At 42.5% G+C, this 21,602-nt stretch overlaps 1 protein-coding gene across 1 annotated transcript in view; it reads right to left on the bottom strand.

Moving 5' to 3' along the window:
- Nucleotides 1-21,602, bottom strand: part of tspan9a (tetraspanin 9a) — a 386,869-nt gene that overhangs the window by 322,301 nt on the left and 42,966 nt on the right. The gene's annotated exons all lie outside the window — the stretch shown is intronic.

Here is a 21,602-nt window from a genome sequence, read left to right as displayed (position 1 = left end):
GCATCATGTCTACTGATGCTACTTTTTTTCTTAACATGATCTGTTTTCACATGAAAGAAAGGTTAATATGATAATTCATTCTCGGTGTAACGTATGTCTGGCTAGTTTATAGTTTTTATCAGTGGCGGCTGGTGCCAACAGATTTGGGGGGGGGGGCGCAATTTACCATGGCGCAGCACACCTGACAGCTGTTTTAATGTCCACACAGTCACAGAGTTATTAAGAAGGACAATGTAGCTAATAGATTTTATCAGGGTTTGTAGACGGTGGATGATTGACAGTCAAGACGAGGCGTCGTAGTGGGTGTGAACATGATTGACAGCCACGAGAATTGTCCAATCACATTAGATCAAAAAACATTAAAGCAATACAAATTTGCTACCAATAGAAGTGGGAGTGTCTGGGGCACACAGAACTGCGCCCCATGGAAAACCTGAAGAAATCAATTAGACAGCAGCCTCAGGTCACCTGCTCACCACAAGTTTGAGGGCTTACATAAGGTATTGTTTGGCCAGCGCCCCTCACCCAGGAAGTATATGTATTCAGACAGAAATAAACCAAATACCATTTGGAACCAATATTTAACGGCTGCTGACAGGCGCTCACAGACTGAAAAACACTTTTATTTCATAATTATTTGCATTATACAACTAAATTATATTTAACATGTTTAAGTAGATTTTCATCTCTTGATATTTGAAGGGGGCGGCGCCCCAGTGCCCTGTACTGGCCAGCTGCCATTGGTTTTTATACAGATTTCATAAGTATAATTCCACACTTTCCACAAAGAAATGTCCCCTAACCCCGGCAAAGGCTGCGAATAAATTCTAATCCTGATTGGAAGGGCACAGTAACTCCATATATAGTATATAGTTTGACACTTGCAGTGGTTCCTTGACATTTTCTTAGAAGGTTAGCTAAGTCTTATGAAACACCTGCGATGGATAATTTCACTAGACCCAGAGTTTAATGGTCACATCAACCCTTCAATGAACACGTTAAAAACACCTTCAGGTTCATTTTACCTATTTGAAAAGGTGACACTTTTTTTCTGAGGAGAGACATTTTTTATTCACATGGATCATCTTATTATTACGCGTATTTAGCAGGTATTTAGCAGATTTTCTTGCAAACACATTTGCATCTGCTTTTTTTGCATCAATGAGCATAGTGAGTTTTCATCTTGTTTTCTGTCTACTCTGCTAAAATAGGGTGTAAAATGCCAAGTAATTGCATCATCTGTTCATCACAAAGCAGTGTTACAGTACATTGCACAAGCAGTGAGGTAATCTCATGAACACCTAAAACGTGCAGAATGCAGGACCAACGATGCAGTCCAGATTTGTCTCTATTTCTAGAATGTGAGCCATTATTGCATTAGGCTAATCGGTGGACATTTACTTTTCAAGTCAAGTCAATTTTATTTGTATAGCCCAATATCACAAACTACAACATATCTTAAATTGCAAGAATAATTTACCAACGGTTAGACCTTCCATGGGAAAAGTAGATTCAGCAGAGCTTGGAAGGGCTGTTATTTAAACCTGATGGATTGATTTGAAGGTAAGACTCAGTCTAATGAGGATTGTTCCTTAACTAAATGCAAATTTGGATTGCACAGCAGCAAAGAGCACTGCCCCTAGCTACATGGCTAGGATGGGTTAAATGCCGAGGATGAATTCCCTCATGGGGATTAATGAAGTATATCCTTTGGTTTCTTCCTTTATTGTCATCATCACAGTTCAAATATTCATCGCTTCACAAAGTAGAGACAAAGACAAACTAAATTATTTAGAACACACTCACACATGCAAACAGAAACACACAAATTTGACCCATCTAAAGAAAGATGCCATTTGCATGTTGTCATTCTTATTTCTTCGAATTTTGCAGCAAAGCAAAGACATATTTGGACAACATTATTATTCGTAATTAGAATTTATTATTTCTATGACATTTAAACTATCTTGTATAAAATGGCTGAATCAATTCTTAAGAGTTCTCAGCAAAAAGCACAGATGGGCATTCATTGGTATTCCGTACTGCTATGCTCATTTGTAATGATACAACTGTAGCATACATTTAAAATGACCAGAAAACAAGCATTACAATCAGCCAATGGTTACTAAACAAGAGCACTGCATGGAAAATTAACCATTAATGGAAATGGTTTCAGTCTATTAGTGGTTAAACAAACAAGGTGTTTGTTTAATGCTACTTCACAATCCCAACATTTTTCAAACAGAGGAAAGTTCTCTGGAATAAATAGCTAGGTGTCTGATTGTGTGCATGCAAACTTTGTGCAGTAAGTCAAACAACTGAAATAATGAATCACCTCTCCTGCTACTTTACCTTTCACAAAAGTAATTAATGTTAATTTGCCAAGATTAACAATAAGAACAACCTCATGAATAAAGAATATTGTGAACCAACTATGAGCTTTTTTTTTTCTTCCAAGTTTGTTATAGTCAGAAAGGCACGAACTGGTGAAGCCTCTTGGATGAGGGGCGAAACGTCTTCACGGATATATACCAAGTCCAGTTGCACTCGATTCAATTCCTTTGGATAACCATGACCTGGATGAATGAGAACATTCACAGACATCTTCCAAGTTTGTTGTATCAGTTTACTGGTACATTCCCCCAGAATTCCAGCCTTTTAAAGAGTTGCACTTTGGGCATCCGGGTGGCGTGGCGGTCTATTCGGTTGCCTACCAACATGAGGAAGGCGGTTCGAATCCCCGTGTTACCACCGGCCTGGTCGGGCGTCCCTACAGACACAATTGGCCGTTTCTGTGGGAGGGAAGCCGGATGTGGGTATGTGTCCTGGTTGCTGCACTAGCGCCTCCTCTGAAGAGTGGGGCAATTGGCCAGATACAATTAGGGAGAAAAAAAGGGGGAAATCCAAGAGTTGCACTTAATGATTCTCCCTCCCCCCCCTTTGTTTTTGCAAACTTTTGAAACTTTGAAATGGTGAAAAATGTGCTCAACAACTACAACAACAGGACATGTTATTTACCCCAAGCAATTTAAAAAAAAAAAAGACAAATAAATCCGCTTCAATGCTTTTGTTAATGGAAGAGAACAGCTAGTTTTTTATATTGGCATGCCACACTTAGACAAAAGTGTGAGAGGCCCATCAAACAACAGTTCTGTTATTTTTTGTTTTCTTTGCCCATTGGTATCAGATGACAAAATAGCTTTCTGTGCAACATCATTAGAGAGAGCATGAGGCCTATTGCAGTGACAGGCTGATGAATGATCATTGCCCCTCAACCCATTTAATGGCTCCGTAAAGAGGAAAGGTAATCATACCGAAGCATATTATGACAGGATTTTTGCATGGACACGGATCTGAAGAACCCAGCCACTCCACAGTTAAGGCTGTGCTTTTGAGTTTGACCGATAGGGTTTCTTACTCGTGCATAGATAACACGCAAAGGAAGAGGAGAGAGAAGGAGAAAGGCCCAGTTGAAGCCCCACTAAACAGGGAAGATTTATATCCTATTCAAGGACATAAACACTGACATTGAAAGAAAACATGCATTATTGCTGGATGTTCAACACCACAAATAGCCTTGACGAGACAGCCTACAGGGACGAGATTCAGCACCTCACATCATGGTCCACTACCAACAATCTTGTTCTCAATGTGCAGAAGATGAAGGCGTTGATCGTGGACTTCAGGAGGTCTAGAAGCTGCAGCCACTCCCCCATACACATCAATGTGGTGGAAGTGCAGCATGTCTCCAGCTTTAAATTCCTTAGAGTCCACATCAACGAGGAACTTTCCTGGACATTAAACACCCAGGCCCTTGTGAAAAAGGCCCAACAACGCCTGCATTTTCTGAGGAGGCTGAGGAGTGCCCATCTATCCCCCAAAATTCTCACCAACTTCTACCACTGCACCATAGAGAGCATCCTAACCAGCTGCATCTCAGTGTGGTATGGCAACTGCACATCAGTAGATCAGAAAGCTCTGCAACGGGTCGTCAAGGCGGCCCAGTGTATCACCGGTACCCAGCTCCCAGCCATTTATCACAAACGCTGCCTTCGATGGGGTCTCAGCATCAGCAGAGTTCCCACCCACCCCAACCATGGACTGTTCTCCCCCTGCGCTCTGGGAGGCGTTACAGAAGCCTCAGAGCCCGCACTACCAGGCTCAAAAACAGCTTCTTTCCCCAAGCTGTTGCCCTCCTGAACCTGGCTACCCACTGAATGTCTGTGGATATTTTTAAATATTTTGTACTCGTGCTCTTTTTTAACTTATTTTTAGCTTTTGGTCGTCATCTGTGTATATCTTATACTGTGTTTGCTGCGTTTGTCTGCGTTTGTCTTGCACTGTTTGGCGAAGCCGCAGCCCTTATTTCATTTTTAACAAGTGCCTGCATTGTTTTTAATGACAATCAATTGAACTGAATTGAATTGTTATATCTCTGCAGACTGCATGACCAAAATGTTAGACACAACCTTGTAATCATGACATGTATACCCCTTCTAACACAGAGCATTGGCTCCTGACATGCTCTGTTGCTCTTGAAATTCAGTAACTGTTTAAGGCAACAGATGCTACCATATCAGGCCCTGGAGGAGAAAAAAAATGGATGACCCCTCCCAAACCACATTGCAATGCAATACATCTCACCATTTGGCCAGTAAGCGCACTAAGGTATGAAGGGGAGGTGTTTCATATTGTGATGGCAGCCGTGCCCTCCGTGACTCTCTCTCCAGCTCTCCACGCTCTGAACAGAACATCCCCCCGGCCTTTGCTCTGCAGCCTGCCTAGGCTATATTTACCCCCCCCCCCAACACACACACACACACACACCTTCAATCCCACTACCCCTCTCACCCCATAAGCGTCCCAGCACATTACATAGGGATTCTATTACCCCCTCACACCCCAGTATACAGCTCGTCATGTGAACGCCGGCCACAAACCTCTGCGGCAGGCGGTACCCCACCTGCCCTTGCACTCAGCATTCACCCAAGCTAATGCTATCCGTCTTTAACCAACTGCTCTGACTCTCTCTCTCTCTCCCTCTCTTTTTTCCAGTCTAACGCTCTCATGCATGCACACATTCACTCTTACGCTCTCTTTTTCTCCCACTCTCTGCCACTTTCCATACATCCTTTCTAATCCCAACATGCCTATCTCTCTCTGCCCTTCTTGTTAACTCCAGCATCCATACTTTGCTGAGTGGTGTGGGTCAACAGCGGGACGGGCGGGCTTAGGACTGAGATTGACGGCGGGTAACAGAGAGGACAGCATGAACCTCAGGGGATCAATAAGGAGACGCACAACTCGCCATGTTAGGAACTGAAGGATGAGCTACCGTTATGGGCATAGAGAAGGAGGAGGAGGAGGAGGAAGAGGAGGAGGAGGCTAAAGGAATGCCACTGCCACCACATCAGATCGGATCACGTTTGATTGCCTTCTATGTCACCTCCATCAGCTGAGTGCTGGCCCTGAGGATACGAGGATAGCAGATTCACTACCATGTTGGTCCAAAGACACGAGGCACGGGCACTCTGTCCTGCGTACACACACTGACCTGATAGACCAACTGGCCTGCTGACGTTGTAATGCCGATCCCATCATAGAGATCATCGGTTCTTACTTGGCCTTGTATGAGACTGTTGGTCGTCGAGCCTTAAATAGACTGACATGCGTCAATGAGGGCAATGGAGTCATTAGCTATTCATTTTGAACAGCCACCTCCCTCCAACTGAGGAATACACAGGGGTCAGCGCAGATTTCTGAAGCCTGCTTTTGCGATTCCATAAGCAGGTTGAGCCTTCAATTTGAAATGCAAAGGGAAGGAGAGATAAAGCCAAAAAATGGACAAGGTTGGGGTAAAACAGAAACTCAACTGAAAGGAGAAAACAGCCATGGCTCTGCTGCATGCAGTCGTCCTGCAGATATGAGCATGAAGCAACACACACGCGCGCGCGCACGCACGCACACGCGCGAGCACACGTGCACAACTGACATTTTCAGTTCCCCATATGATAATCTCAGGGTCACACTGACCTCTAGTGGTGTCAACAAGAACATGGGTCATATCGCAGCACTGTTGTGAATAAGGGAGCTTTTGTTCTCAATGTAATTTTATCCACAAAAGAGTTGACTTTATGTCGGTGACACTCTCAAACAACTCAGATGATGTGGATAAATGGCTGCCAGGAACAGACTGTCTCAACACCCAGTGATCCAAAGCCTCAGCCTCCACCTGCTTTCCAATTATCCACTCCAGGCATGAACTATCTCTCTCTGTCACTCTCCTCCACTACCTTTGGAAATTTTCCAATTGAACATTATTGATTTTGTAGGTGAGCTGTGCAAAAAAAAAAAAAGCAGCATGTTGAAAGAACTCGGACCCACTTAGTCCTGTGGGCTGATCAAAACGTGACCGCTCTCCCTTGTGTTGCTAAATGAAGTATAAGTGTGGCTTGGCACAAATTACTAGAGATACCGAATTTGAACAAGTAGTAAAGACGCTGGAGGATAAGATAACTCCTTAAATAGAGTCGTTTTCCTCAGAATGTTTCATGGTGTGGTTATTCTAAAGGATAACTTCATCTAACGCCACAAGTTGTTCTCGTTTCCACTCTTGCTCAAGGGAGGTGCAATACAGATGCCCACATAATCAGAGGCTTAGTAATAACTATAATGATAAAATAACCCAGTTAAGAACTATGTGATAGGTGAACACACTATGCAAAGCCATAACATATCCATACATCTGAATTATATCCTCTCAAAGCAATTCTTTCATGTTACCTTGCTAAAAAGGCACTAGATGGCGCACACTGCAAGGAAACAGTCCTTCATTAGCCTCATCCCTCTTTCCACATCAATACTGCAGACAATAACAAATAATGAAGCAAAAATAATTCTTTGACCTGCCAGTTTTATCTTGTGATGGGTTCTCAGCTGACATATCTTCCTTCTTTGTGTCTGGTATCTGCTGCCCCCCCACCACCACCACCACTGAACTGGACTTAGCAAGCACTACAGAATTCAAGAATGTCAAGTTTCTTTTATTGAGTTTTAGGAGATATGCATCAAAAATACACAAATTAAGCTTGTGGCAGATGGACTATGATGCCGCCCTTCCATTACATCTTTGTAGAGATCAGGCTCAATAACAGTGAGACACACTGACCTGACCCGTGGACCCTAATGGCTTAATGTCTCACAGACCCAGCCCTACCACTCAGGGCAGCTGTATATGTATGCATGCCCATGTTTTAAACACGTTATTGTGTTATTTGTGTCAAAATCAACATCCTGACATTTCGTCAGTGATTGAAACCCGACACTCATCCATGTAAATTTTTGTTTCTTTCAAGGAGGGTCCAGTCACGAGTATCACATTGAGGCAATGATCAAGCATAATGTTTGATTTTTTTTCTCCCCCCAATCGGCAGAATGTTTTGTCTCTACTGTCAGGATGAATCTGGTTTATATCATCGACATTACATAACGCAGTTACTTGCCCAGTGGTTATTGTCCTTTAGCCCAAATCTTGGATTGGGCAATCTAGCCTATAGGGTACATCCATCCATCCATTATCCAAGCTGCATATCCGAATTCGGATCAGAAATGCTGGAGCCAGGCCGCCAGTCCATCACAGGGCCAACACATTCACACCTAGGGACAATTTAGTATGGCCGATTCACCTGACCTACATGTCTTTGGACTGTGGGAGGAAACTGGAGCACCCAGAGGAAACCCACACAGACACGGGGAGAACATGCAAACTCCACACAGAGGACGACCCGGGATGACCCCCAAGGTTGGACAACCCCGGGGTTCGAACCCAGGACCTTCTTGCTGTGAGAAGACCGCGCTAACCACTGTGCCACCGTGCCGCCTATAGGGTACAATGGGTATGCAATAGTATAGGCTTTAACAGTTATAGATGTAAACAGGAGTTCAAGGATTGTACTTGTGTAGCCATCAGACATAACATGATGAACCTCACAGGGGCACCAGCAGCAACAGGCTGTAGGCAGGAGGCTTGGCAGGGCACAATCAGCATTCGGCATGAATATTAATGTCACTGCCACCTTGGCAGCAATCAACTGGCCTGCATCTACAAAGCTAATGAGGAACTGGACCTGCTTCCAATATGCTAGAGAGAGATCTGGCCAAAGAAAAGGGGGAATAGATGGACAAATGGACAGATGGACGGACAGACAGCTAGATAGATGGAGAGAGAGAGAGAGAGAGAGAGAGAGAGAGAGAGAGAGAGAGAGAGAGAGAGAGAGAGAGAGAGAGAGAGAGAGAGAGAGAGAGAGAGAGAGAGGAAGAGAGAGATGCTTATATGCCTTCTTAAGGGTACTCAACACACACTATACCATCAGCCATCAATCAAGTAGCCCCTGGGTCTTCATTGTTTTTACATGCATAAACTACACACAAGTCCTCAAAGAATACCAAGCCCAAAATCTGAACAACAACACTAAAACAGAATAATAAGACAGCAAGAGACAGTTATGTACACACAGATAGACAGACAGATATACAGACATTAAAGAATAACTATGAATGCTTTAGGATTCAATAGCAGTGACGTACCGAAGCACAGCTTTCAAAGCAGTCTTGTTGGCACAACAGCGAGATCAAGAACATGTCATGAAATCAGGTTTTCAGAGGGGGCTTAGCACAGCACTTCTATCACCAGCTGAGACTTCCCAAAACAAACCAAGATGAACTACACAAGAGAAGTGTTGTCCCCATTCAACTTGTCTGACTTCTCCCGTTCCATGTGAACCCTTTATCGCCTCACGTCCCCCTATTTCAGGTACTCAATTTCCTGCTCGCTAATTTTGCAACACATAAACCAAAGCCAAAATCTCTCCCTTTCAAAGCGAGATGAGTGCTGCAGAGGGCACAGTAAGGGTGAAAGCATCTCTGTTGCAGAGCAGCAGAAAGATAATCACCCTTTCAGTGAGACCAAACACAGGGTTGTGGGACCTGCTCATCTGTGTCCATTCCAAGGGTTCATTAGTCTTTCCCATAAATATGATGAAATAACAACATACACTTCTCGTACCATCGTCTGAGGCGGTTGGAAGAGAGCCACCATAAATATTTCAAAGTGACAGGAGGGGCGTTAGGTGGGTACGAGGGTACTCTTGAATTAAGCATCCTAAAAAAATAAGGTAAGATAACGGTGCAGGGAAGACTTGAGTGTGACCCACTTTGAAGTGTTCAGAGTCCCAAAACCCACCACAGTCTATTAAAAGAACCAGGATACCTTGCTAATCTTCAAAAACATCAACAACCTTTGGGATGCGCCCAAACATGTGACAAAAGATTTGGGACAAGTTGTTTCTGAGGGTGTTAAGGTAGCTCACACAAGCACCAAGTTTAGTTTTCATACAAGGGCTGAATCAGGAACAATAGGCCATTTCACTTCATGCACTTGCGTACATGAAATGAAACAAAATGCCATTTCCCCCAGCCCATAGCAGTACAACACAAAGACAAAAACACATCCAAAAACTACAAGAACACATCCAAACTGACACATAGGTATATCCAAACTAAACAACAAAAAAAAAAAAATCACTGTCCAATGGAACGAACGCCAGCCAGGATGAATGTCGGAACTGCCGGTCTGCATGGGCTAGCAGTTAGCTTAGCCCGCCCCGCTACCGCATCCTGTCAGACCGCCCTTGGCGTTTCCTTCTCGGGTGCAGCTCCAGGCAGGCACCGTCGTCCCCAGGCCCACCGGATGAAGCAGACCAAGCTCTCCCAGCCGATCCAGCGCCAGCTCTCCCAGTCAGACACCTTCGACACACTCCTCACGACGACATCAAAAACACCACAGTTAGCGCCAGGTGAGGCCGACGCCAGACCGCCCTCGGTGTTATCGGAACTGCCAGTTTGCATGGGCTAGCAGTTAGCTTAGCCTGCCCCGCTCTCCCAGCCGATCCAGCAGCAGCTTTCTCAGCCATCAAACCAAGACAAAACTTAAGACGCAGACGTGTACTGGGGGAGGCAAATGTGAATCTTCCGACACGGGCACTGGGTGAGGCCGCTGCAAACACGAATTCATGCAGCCATCTTCCCACACCGGAAGCGGTATGTATGGTTAATGTCCTCATTCTTGGGAGAAAATGTATACTGAACACGTCCAAAGTAGCTGTGCCTTGAAACAGGCATGAATACAATGCATTGTGTAAAAAGATAAAAAGAGAGGGTTGAATAGTTTTAACAAGAAGGAAGCAAAGACAAAAAGGCAAATGACAAACTATGGTCAAATTCAAAGACCTTTCCTTAGCTGATTTTATATGCTTAAAGCTGGGGCAGGTGGGGTTTTTTTTCATGTTGTCATTGGGTAAAAATTCCTTAATAACTTTTCAGCATATTTTTAATTCAAGTAGTCAGAGAAACCCAGACTCCTGCACCTCGTCTTGGCTCTGTATGCAAGCTTTGAAAAATCTAGCCAGGACGGAAGATTTTAGCCAATCACGGGTCATTTCAGAGAGAGGGAGTTCCTATTAGCTCTTCTACAAATGCAGATGCACATGTACGTAATCAATTCACACCTGCCCTGCCCCGTCGGTCACTGGCTTGTGGTTGTAACCCTAACCCTAAAAATCAACAACACCAGCTCGAAATGGCTGCTTCACATGAACAACACATATATATATATATATATATATATATATATATATATATATATATATATATATATATCGTATATTATATTAAATATAATGGCAGCACAAACTCATGTTTGCAGCGGCCTCACCCAGTACCGGTGTAGGAAGATCGTGGCACGAACATACGTTTGTGGCAGCCTCACCCAGTACCATCCACGGGGTGTCTTTGTCCACAACTGCGTCTAAATTTGTGTCTTCATTGGTGGCTGGGAGAGCTAGTGCTAGATAGGCTGGGAGAGCTTGGTCTGCTGTGTCCTGTGGGCCCAAAGACCACAACCCTGCCTGGAGCTGTGAACCGGGGCAGGCTAAGCTAACTGCTAGCCCATGCAGACTGGCAGTTCCGACAGTCATCCTAGCTGGCGTTCATTCTCTTGGACAGTGATTTTTTTTTGTTGCTTAGTTTGGATATATGTGTTTAATTTGGATGCATGTGTTTAGTTTGGATTTATATGTTTAGTTTGGATATATGTGTTCTTAGTTTGGATACATCTGTTCTAGTTTGGATATAATGTGTTCTTGTAGTTTTTGGATATGTGTTTCTGTCTTTGTGTTGCATTGCAGTGAGCTGGGGGAAACGATATTTCATTTCATTTCATGTACACAGGTACATGAAATGAAATGACAAGCGAATTGTTCCTGATTCCTGATAAGCCTTAACAAGCTCACAAATCTTCACGTTGGAAGGTTGAGAGTTATATTCTGATAGCCAAATTCAAATTACTGTATAATTAGCTCATCTAAATGGACAATGATGATGACAACCATTAATCAGTGCCAAGATTCTCAGCCCATCTCTCATTTTGGTTGAAGGTCGGTACTTTCTTTGAACCCTTCTGGTCCTGCCAAAGTGATCTGTTGTGTGGTGTTCTTGTTCAAACACAGCCATCAAAACGTAGAGACTGGGGAGGCATGCTGTGAAGGGCAGTGAAGCGGAGCCTTGATGTTTTTTCAGAAAACACATAACTGGGCCTATGAAATATAGCCCCCTTCCCTGCAGTCACCCCTCCCTCAACCCACTGTAGCTTCACAGTGTTCTCTACTTTGGTGTTGCCTTGAGTTCTTCTACTGCTTTGACCCTACCTGCACATATGACTTCTCCAGAGGACATGTAGCTGGTGCCACAGGGTGAAAACACGTGTAGGATAACATTTAATATCAGGACAAAGACTAGAGTTTTCAATGAGCGGTAAGCAAATTGATACAGAATAATATGTATGCTGAGAATTTTAGCAAACAGTAATAATTTGTATAAGGTTTAAAAAGAAAATATGCCTAATTTAAATGGCAATTCTGTTTTGTTTTTTTTTACAACCTGGGTCTTATTTTCATAGTTTTTGATATCGTGCATATTGGTTATGATATAGATTTACTCATCTGCTTCATTTTTGAGATTACGGACACAGCTCTACAATGGCGTCTTAAAGGGGCAACTGAATATGAGCCTTAAAACCGTCCTTTAAACAAGAACAACATGCTACTTCCTCAGTTAGACTGTGTGCATGTTTATTTACTCCCTCTGGGCCATATTATCAAACAGAATGGCATTTCATTGCTACGCAGATGACACTCAGCTGTACTTGTCCTGCATACCATCTGAAAGTTATCTTCCCTGCATAATTGCCTAACTGTGGTTAAGGATTGGATGACAGAAAATTTTCTTCAGCTTAACTCTTCCAAAAATGAAGTCCTTATTCTAAGCCCTGTGGACACTTATGGCCAAGTTCTAGCTGCTCTTGGCACTTCTAGCTCAGCATGTTGTACCCACTGCTAAGAACCTTGGAGTTATTTTAGATCAGAACCTCACTCTTGAATCCCATGTTAAAAGTCAATCATGTTTTTTCCACTTGAGAAATAACTCTAGAATGTATTAGTTTTAATTATCTTCAACAGGATACCTACACACTTTTAAAATTATGAATTTAATGACATTTAAGACCTTTTTAATACCTCTGAACAGAAAAAATACTATTTACAGAGCAAAAAATAAAAATAAAAATCGACAAACTGGACAGCATACATTGTTGTTGAGTTCTATTGAATATGAATATAAAAGCAATTTTCCATGCAAATTAGCTGACAACAGTCTTCATGTTAATTAACGACAATAAAACTATGGAGGTAGACCCAGTCAAATGGAAAATAATAGTATCAAATAAACATAAGAGGGCACCATAGAGATAGATGAAAAGTTGACCATCTAAACCAAATGTTAAGTGTATTTCCTTTTCAGACCCTCTCTGGCACAAAGAATCTGAAGTTTCTTTGACGCTGTTTGTCAATGGATGCTGTGTCCCTCGTGACATGTGTTGCAGCTCATTAGCCATCTACTCAGATGGCTAATGAGCCGCAACAAATGCCATTTTTAACATGTGCCTATACATTGTTTTTAATGACAATAAATTGAATTGAATCTTATCAATTTCACCATCTAGCCCTTGCAACTGCGCTCTCATCTCCTTTGCTCTTCTCCTCAGTGTGTTGGATTTTGTTATCAGCATTGCCATTTTTGTCCTTGCAGTATTCCCTACTAATTCTCTGAAGTTGTCTGCTTTCTTTTGGAGACTCAGTACCTACAGTATTTCTGCCTTCAATGTGGCTGTCGGAGAAAAATTGCCGAATGCTGTCGGTTGACTGCTCAGCCGAGTAGCGGTAGTTATGGACCCTGTAGCTTGGGCGAATGCATTTGCAGCAAACAAATTAGCTTTAATGTTACCGCTAGCAGCCAAGCTAGCAACAGGCTCAACATATATGACTGATGGCCACAGTGTTCTCTAGTGTTAGCATAGCATAGTACTTTTGCATTTCAGATTTCATATGAGAATCTAGTGCTTTACAACCTACTGTCACCTCTTTGATTGTTTCATGACAAAGTTTACCTCGTGCCTCGTAAGAATTGCTGGATTGTTTAAGCCATGATATTTGTCGTCCCCCAACCATTTCAAATTGAATTTACGTTTACCCCTTTTCTCTTTGCTTGCCACCTCATCTGTCACCTGCTAGCTACTGTCTCCCAGGCCCCACTGCCCCTGGCAGTCTAGCGTATGCCATTTAGTGCAAATGCATTGCCTGCAACAATTGTCAGGCTGTTATGGAATATAAAATAGAACAAAACATAAAAATCGAACAAGACTAAATTTAATGCTTCCCTTCCTAAAATTCCAGACATTTTTAAACATTTTAGATCTTGAATAAAAAAAAAAAAGGAAATGCAAGACATTTTAAGACTTTTTAAGGATCCACAGGGATCCTGCTTCAATGAGTTATTCATGCTGTTATCTATTCTTGTCTGGATTATTGTAATGCTTTGTTTACATGCCTTGGCAAAAACATGATTGCACTGCTTCAGGGTGTCCAAAAGACAGCTGCCAGACCTTTAGCCAAAGCACGAAAGCATGATCATATCTCCCTATTATAGATTCCCTTCACTGGCTGCCTGTCTGCTTTAGAATTGTTTTTAACATTTAGTCTTGACTATCAAGGCCCTGCATTGCATGGCACGGAGAGATCTAGCTGAATTTCTTAATCATTACTCACCAGCCCATAGCTTGAGTTACTCTAATAAGGCCCTGTTAGCTATTCCCCAGTCAAGGCTGAAGACCAAGGGTGACAGGGCTTTCGATGTTAGGGGTCCAACCCTTTGGAATAGTTTACCTGAGGATCTTAAGAGTAGGAAATTCACTGCCTTCTTTTAACGCATCTCATAAGACTTATTTTTACCATATGCCTTTTTCTTAATTATTTGATCGGTTACTAATTTCAAGTTCAGTTCAAGATCAAGTTCTACTTACAAGTACTAATTTTATCTGTTACTTTTATCCATTATTTTATCCCTATTTCTAACCATTTTATTATTGCATTTGTTGATTGTGATTTTATATTTGACTATCCTCATGCTTTCTTTTATTTGTGAAGCACTTTGTGATAGTAGTTTTGAAAGGTGCTATATAAATAAAGTTATTATTAATTATCAATTATTATTATTACATGATTTATCCATCTATCCTTTATATATGACTTACCAATTGAGCTGGCCCAGTAGCTGTAGTCAATGAGTACTACTGCCTACGCTAAGTATGGGCTGGTAATTTCTTTAAGCTTAACGAGGAAGTAGCTCAACAATGTGATGAATTCTTGTTGTAATATCTGACATGACAGGTAATAACTTTTAATTTGAACTATTCACTTCCAAATATGTATTTTAGATAATTGGATTAAACTGTATTTATTGAGAAATGTCTGACATTTGTGTCCCGTTACCCTGTTAGACGTCCTTGTAAAGCTGTAGCCAAGCGGTGGTCCAATATACAAGTTCTCTACAATGAAGCTGCTGAGTAAAACGATATCATAACTGATATACGTGGATGGCAAAATCTACAAAACAAGACCAAATTTGTAAAAACAAAAAGGGAAAAACATCAAACTTTGCTTTCCCTCTATGTTGGACAAAATTGATTTGAATATCTCAGTCCACTTTTGAGAAGCTTTTTCAACAGGTATGATCCCTGAGCTCTTCTGAAAGGCATCCTAAATTTCAGTAGCTTTATCCCATTGTACTGAACCCTCATGTGTTCACAGTTTCTCATTTCACAACAGTGTTTTTGTGTTCAATGCCTAGGCTGCCAGCGGAATTGCTAAAAGCAAAGCTGCAAAATGAGAAATTCACACAAGGCATCACAAAGTAGGCACATGCAAAGATGTACAGGCATACAGTATACTGAAACCAAGTGTATTTACATGGAATGGTACATGCATACTAACATATGTGCATATGTGCATACCATACATGTATTGTACATGCATGTATGCACATGATCATTGGGTGCATTAGTTGAAACATTATTGTTGATAGAAAGGTAAACACTACAAACGAAACGGAGTCTGTGAACCAAAAGCATAAGTATTGTTAAATTTGAAATAATGTATCTTTGTGAAGCACTGAATTTCTACTGCGAACGTAAGATAAAATGAGATTTTCTTGATCATATCTCATGAGAAGATGAGCCCTTTTAGAGCGGTAGAGTTACAGGGGCAGTTCTTGAATCTAAAGATATAAGATGCTCATTTAATTTCTGCCTCAGATGCCCCAAGAGGAGAAACCGGCGAGCAGAATTTAAAAAGCAAAGTGAATAAGAAGAGAGTGAGAAAAAGCTTGCCGTGTAAGCTAACTATCTTATCTACCTCTCGGGGATTTATAGCGACAACCTTGGGCATTTAATTTGCGCCTCCCCAGCCGCCCCCCCTCGGAAAAAAAAGTCTTAACCAGACCGAGCTGTCTCCCTGGACGACCTCCTTCATTATTCAGGGCTAACAGAAGGCTCAGATGTTGTTGAATTGAATTAAAACAAGTGGAAAAAAAGCCAAAATTTCACAGTTGTAGACACCAGAGTGACTGTAGGTGAGAAGCCTTGCCCTTGCAGCAGGGGAGTACTGGGTATGAAATTCAGCCCTGGACCTATTTACTGGGACCGGCACTAGATTTAGCACCCTAGTCCTTGCTGGTAATGATAGTCTTTTATTGTTGACAGGGGATTCTGAACGTACTCAAAGGCTTATGCAATGGAAAGTAGCATATGTCCATTCCAGGACATGTTTCAGTAGGCACAAACTTATTATTGTAATACACCATCAGAATGGTTTAAATAGTAACAAGCAGCCTAACAGTGGGGTCATTTTATAACCACAAGTTACAGCAGTTTTAACTGAACATGTAGCCTAGCCTATAATTTAATGTCCATCTTAACGCTACAGTCTACTACTACTACTACTACTACTACTACAACTTCTTTCGGCTGCTCCCATTAGGGGTCGCCACAGCGGCTCATCCATTTCCATTTCTTCCTGTCCTCTGCATCTTCCTCTGTCACACCCACCAGCCACCTGCACGTCCTCTCTCACCACATCCATAAACCTTCTCTTTGGCCTTCCTCTTTTCCTCTTCCCCGGCAGCTCCATATTCAGCATGCTTCTCCCAATATACCCAGCATCTCTCCTCCACATATCTCCAAGCCCTCTCAATCTTGCCTCTCTTGCTTTGTCTCCAAACCATAATCAATAACAAATTATGAAGGACATTCACAGACTTGTCCCGAAGCCACTCCTTCGTTGTCTTGGCTGTGTGCTTAGGGTCGTTGTCATGTTGAAAGGTAAACCTTCACCCCAGTCTGAGGTCCTGAGTGCTCTGGAGCAGGTTTACATCAAGGATCTCTCTTTACTTTGCTCCATTCATCTTTCCCTCGATCCTGACTAGTCTCCCAGTCCCTGCTGCTGAAAAACATCCCCACAGCATGATGCTGCCACCACCATGCTTCACTGTAGGGATGGTATTAGCAAGGTGATGAGAGGTGCCTGGTTTCCTCCAGATGTGACGTTTGGCATTCAGGCCAAAGAGTTCAATCTTGGTTTCATCAGACCAGAGAATCTTGTTTCTCATGGTCTGAGAGTCCTTTAGGTGCTTTCTGGCAAACTCCAAGCAGGCTGTCATGTGCCTTTTACTGAGCAGAGGCTTTCGTCTGGCCACTCTACCATAAAGGCTGATTGGTGGAGTGCTGCAGAGATGGTTGTCCTTCTGGAAGGTTCTCCCATCTCCACAGAGGAACGCTGGAGCTCTGTCAGAGTGACCATCGGGTTCTTGGTCACCTCCCTGACCAAGGCCCTTCTCCCCCGATTGCTCAGTTGGCTGGGCGGCCAGCTCTAGGAAGAGTCCTGGTGGATCCAAACTTCTTCCATTTACGAATGATGGAGACCACCGTGCTCTTCGGGACCTTCAAAGCTGTAGAATTTTTTTTGTACTCTTCCCCAGATCTGTGCCTCGATACAATCTTGTCTCGGAGGTCCACAGACAATTCCCTTCACTTCATGACTTGGTTTCTGCTCTGACATGCACTGTCAACAGTGGGACCTTATATAGACAGGGGTGTGCCTTTCCAAATCATGTCCAATCAATTGAATTTACTAAAGGTGGACTCCAATCAAGATGTAGAAACATCTCATGGATGATCAGTGGAAACAGGATGAAGCTGAGCTCAATTTTGAGTGTCATAGCAAAAGGTGTGAATACTTATGTACATGCAATATTTCAGTTTTTTATTTTTAGTAAATTTGCAAAAAATTCTACAAAACCTTTTTCACTTTGTCATTATAGGGTATTGTGTGTAGATTGATGAGAAAAAAAGGAATTTAATCCATTTTGGAATAAGGCTGTAACATAACAAAATGTGGGGAAAGTGAAGGGGTGCGAATACTTTCTGGATGCACTGTAGTTAGCCTAGTTTTACTCATGACTTATCCCTGGAACATTATCACTGCTTGCTGGTCCATCGCCTTTCTTTGAACACTGCCTTGCTCCACCTACACGCGCAGCACAGGTGAGCTGGGGGTCTGGACATTTCCTGCTTTTTACCTTTGGAAACCTGTGCCTCTAATGCCTGCTTCCTTTTTTCTCAAATACCCCCCCCTTTACTTTTTGACATTTTCTTGTCCATGGCTTTCATTGGTCATCTCACTGCTTTGTGCTACTTTTGCATCAAGATTGTTAACATGCCTTAACTAACTTGATTGTGATTGGCCAGTGAGCCCAGTCCCAGAACACACACAGCACGCTCTCGTGTGCACCTCGAATGACAGGCGCACAGGGCCTGTCAGATTTTTTTTGACGGTCCACCAGCCCACCGATGCGGCGGGCCACCAGGATTTTTCCCGGTATGCCCATAGCCAGTACACCACTGCCTTGGAAGTATGACGCCGAAAATCTTTGCTCCTCTAAGGAAACAGCTGCTTATTAAAATGAAAGTTGCAGCTTCATAGTGACATATTGAGTTTATATAAACATGAAAACTTTTTTTCCTTTCATTTTCTTTACCTTTTTTTAATACTTGCAACAAATGAGATTTTACAGTTGTTGCACAACCAAAAATGCCAGAGGTCTGGCCAGAGGTCACCACAACACAGTGACAGACATGCATGGACCACTGCTTTGCCCTGACCAGCCATTCTAAGCCCGGATCTCCAGGCCTGAAAGGAATATCAGCCAAACAGTAGATCACTTAATGAAAACACGTGATTTTTTTCTGGGATAAAAGTTTGCTTGAAGGCCTTACTATTGGTTATTGCTGACAGGGTGCTTTAGTCGCTCAACGTGACCTAAAAATAATTTGGCAGTTGCAGCAGCCTGCCTTCACATCCTATGCAGAATGGCAACTGGTGTTCTCTGATTCAAATACATGCCCATGGCATAATTCAAAACTCTTGGACCATGTCAGCACAACTCATTTAGCCCCACACCTCAGTCTGAAAGTATTTGCATCTAATAACTTCTAAAACCGTCTAATATCATTTCCTCTCTCTGTATGGGCCTCAATAATGAAACGCTCTTATGCATATATTTGTTCTTGCACAGTCATGGAATTTTTTCTTTTAGTCCCCCCCCACATCCTCAGTTGTATCCGGACAATTACCCCACTCTTCCGAGCCGTCCCGTTCACCACTTCGCCCCCTCTGCCGATCCGAGGAGGACTGCAGACTACCACATGCTTCCTCCGATACATGTGGAGTCGCCAGCCGCTTCTTTTCACCTGATAGTGAGGAGTTTCGTCAGGGGGATGTAGCATGTGAGAGGATCACGCCCCCCACCCCCAAACAGGCACCCCAGCCGACCAGAGGAGGTGCTAGTGCAGTGACCAGGATACATACCCACATCCGGCTTCCCACCCGCAGGCACAGCCAATTGTGTCTGTAGGAACGCCTGACCAAGCCGTAGGTAACACAGGGATTCGAACCGGCGATCCACATGTTGGTAGGCAACGAAATAGACCGCTATGCTACTCAGGTGCCACTCATGGACTTTTTAAGCCCTCAATGTGTCTTACAAAGGAAAAATCTGATGGTTATTTGTAACTTCTTCCTACTTATACATCTATTGTCTACCTCTTGCAAGTAGCAATCATCCAGGTTTGCAACGACATCAATGTTAGCAAACTGGTGTGTAAATTAAGGAGTCACCCAGGTTCTATGTCTTCTCTGTGAAACAATCTTGAGGGCTAAAATATTCCATGAGTGTGTAAGAACATTTCCATAAATGAGGCCCATTGTGTGAAGAGAAAGAACATTTTACTTTTAAACCTGATCTGTTTAACTATTTGTATAAGTGACCATGGTAGCGACTTCTGTGAAGTCACAAGGTGCAAGAGCTGACTTGTTAAATGAACTCCCTACTTTTTTATTAACCCTTTCTGCTGACATGTATTAAATTTATGTACCCCATTGGAAACTTGACTGTTTTTCCATGTGTGTTTGAAGCTCTCTTGGGTCTCTATTACTTATATTTTGTACCAATCTGGTGGCACAAATTCTACTTATTAGTGAGTCAATGAAAGGGCATAGGGTACAATGTAACTGCAATTAGGTTGTGCGCGCGCGTGTGTGTGTGTGTGTGTGTCAATGCACAGTATTTCCTGGAGCCAGTGGCTTTGGAGGCACACAGACAAGAAACACACTCATACCCAAGTAACTGTTCACCCCTGGCCAATTTCTAATTTAGCCCCGGGAGTGTGTTTCCTGGAAGGCCTCTCAACAGCCTCTATTACAACACCCGTGAGGCAACTGTAAAATACCAATGGCACTGTGCTCTCTGCAGAACTAGGCTGTGTGATTTGTGCTATTGTATCCCATTTTAATCATGTCCTATGTCAGAAATACGAATGGCCAGAGTTTGATACAACACCAGAATGTTTGATTAACCTCAACCTAACCTTAACCTAACTTCAACCTAACCCTAAGCTTAACCTAACGTAATCGTAATGGATAGCTAACCTGTTTCCATGCGTACACTCTCATCTGGCTATGGGGAAACAGATCTCGGTGGGGAAACAGAGTTCACCACAACACCGGAGTTCGCTCCATCAAAGCAAATGAATGACCGTCTGAGGTTCACTCTTGTTTTACCACTGTTTCTATCACTCTCCCTCTTCACCTTCTTTGCCTCCTCCGTCAAAGGGGATGCTTTATCTCTTGCCAGGTAGAATATCTACTGTCATTTGTTCCACCATCCGCCATTTCTGCTACTGGGGATATCTACCGATAGCTACCGAGGAATACAAAAGTGCTATCCTTGTCCCATTTTGTTTGCACAATGGTTGACGCACTTCCTCTGTGCTGTAAATTGAGCCTTAATTTTCCCAGATCGTACCCTGTGGAAGTCAGAATTTGGTTCCCCATAAGCCCGAAAGTGAGGCTTATAGGGAACCAATCTAAACACAGATGGTGTCATTATTCTATAGCCATTACCTGTGCAATCAACATTTGCTTCATAATGATAATTTAAAGCAAAAAAAAATTCTAATTAGGTTGTGAACACTTTAGAATCATTAATAAGCTGTTTTAACACATTAGATGAAAAAGGGCGACCGTGGCCTGTTGCTTGCCAAACAGTACAGATACACCTTTATCTGTACTGTTAAGCCTCAGATCTCATTGGTTACTTAGCTAGCAACTTGCAAGATCTGAGATTTAACAGGATAGATAAAAAGTGCAGCAGTATCTTGATCTTGCTAAATAGTGAGCCCGCATCAATGTATGAAAGCTGTGTTGTTTATAATTTGTAACTTGTTCTTAATTGTTTATTATTGATTTACAAAGTGTTTACAACCTAATTAATAACCTAATTATGAACCATCTATAAATGCTTTATAAGGGTAGTCTTATTGTAAAGTGGTAGAGTTTCGTTTCATCATTTAACAGGATAATGTGTAACAATAAACATAATAGGATATATCTTAACAAGACATGGCTAATTTGCAATAAATCACATTTTCCAGTCATGTAGTAGAATGTAGGGGACTTTGAACTTAACGGACTTTAAAAACCAATTCATGATCTCATTCATCAGAGTTATAAATGATATGCCTGAACACTACAAACTAGTTG

This window comes from Lampris incognitus, chromosome 6, assembly GCF_029633865.1.
Source record: "Lampris incognitus isolate fLamInc1 chromosome 6, fLamInc1.hap2, whole genome shotgun sequence".
Lineage (NCBI taxonomy): Eukaryota > Metazoa > Chordata > Actinopteri > Lampriformes > Lampridae > Lampris > Lampris incognitus.
This window is presented reverse-complemented; position numbering and strand designations above follow the sequence as displayed.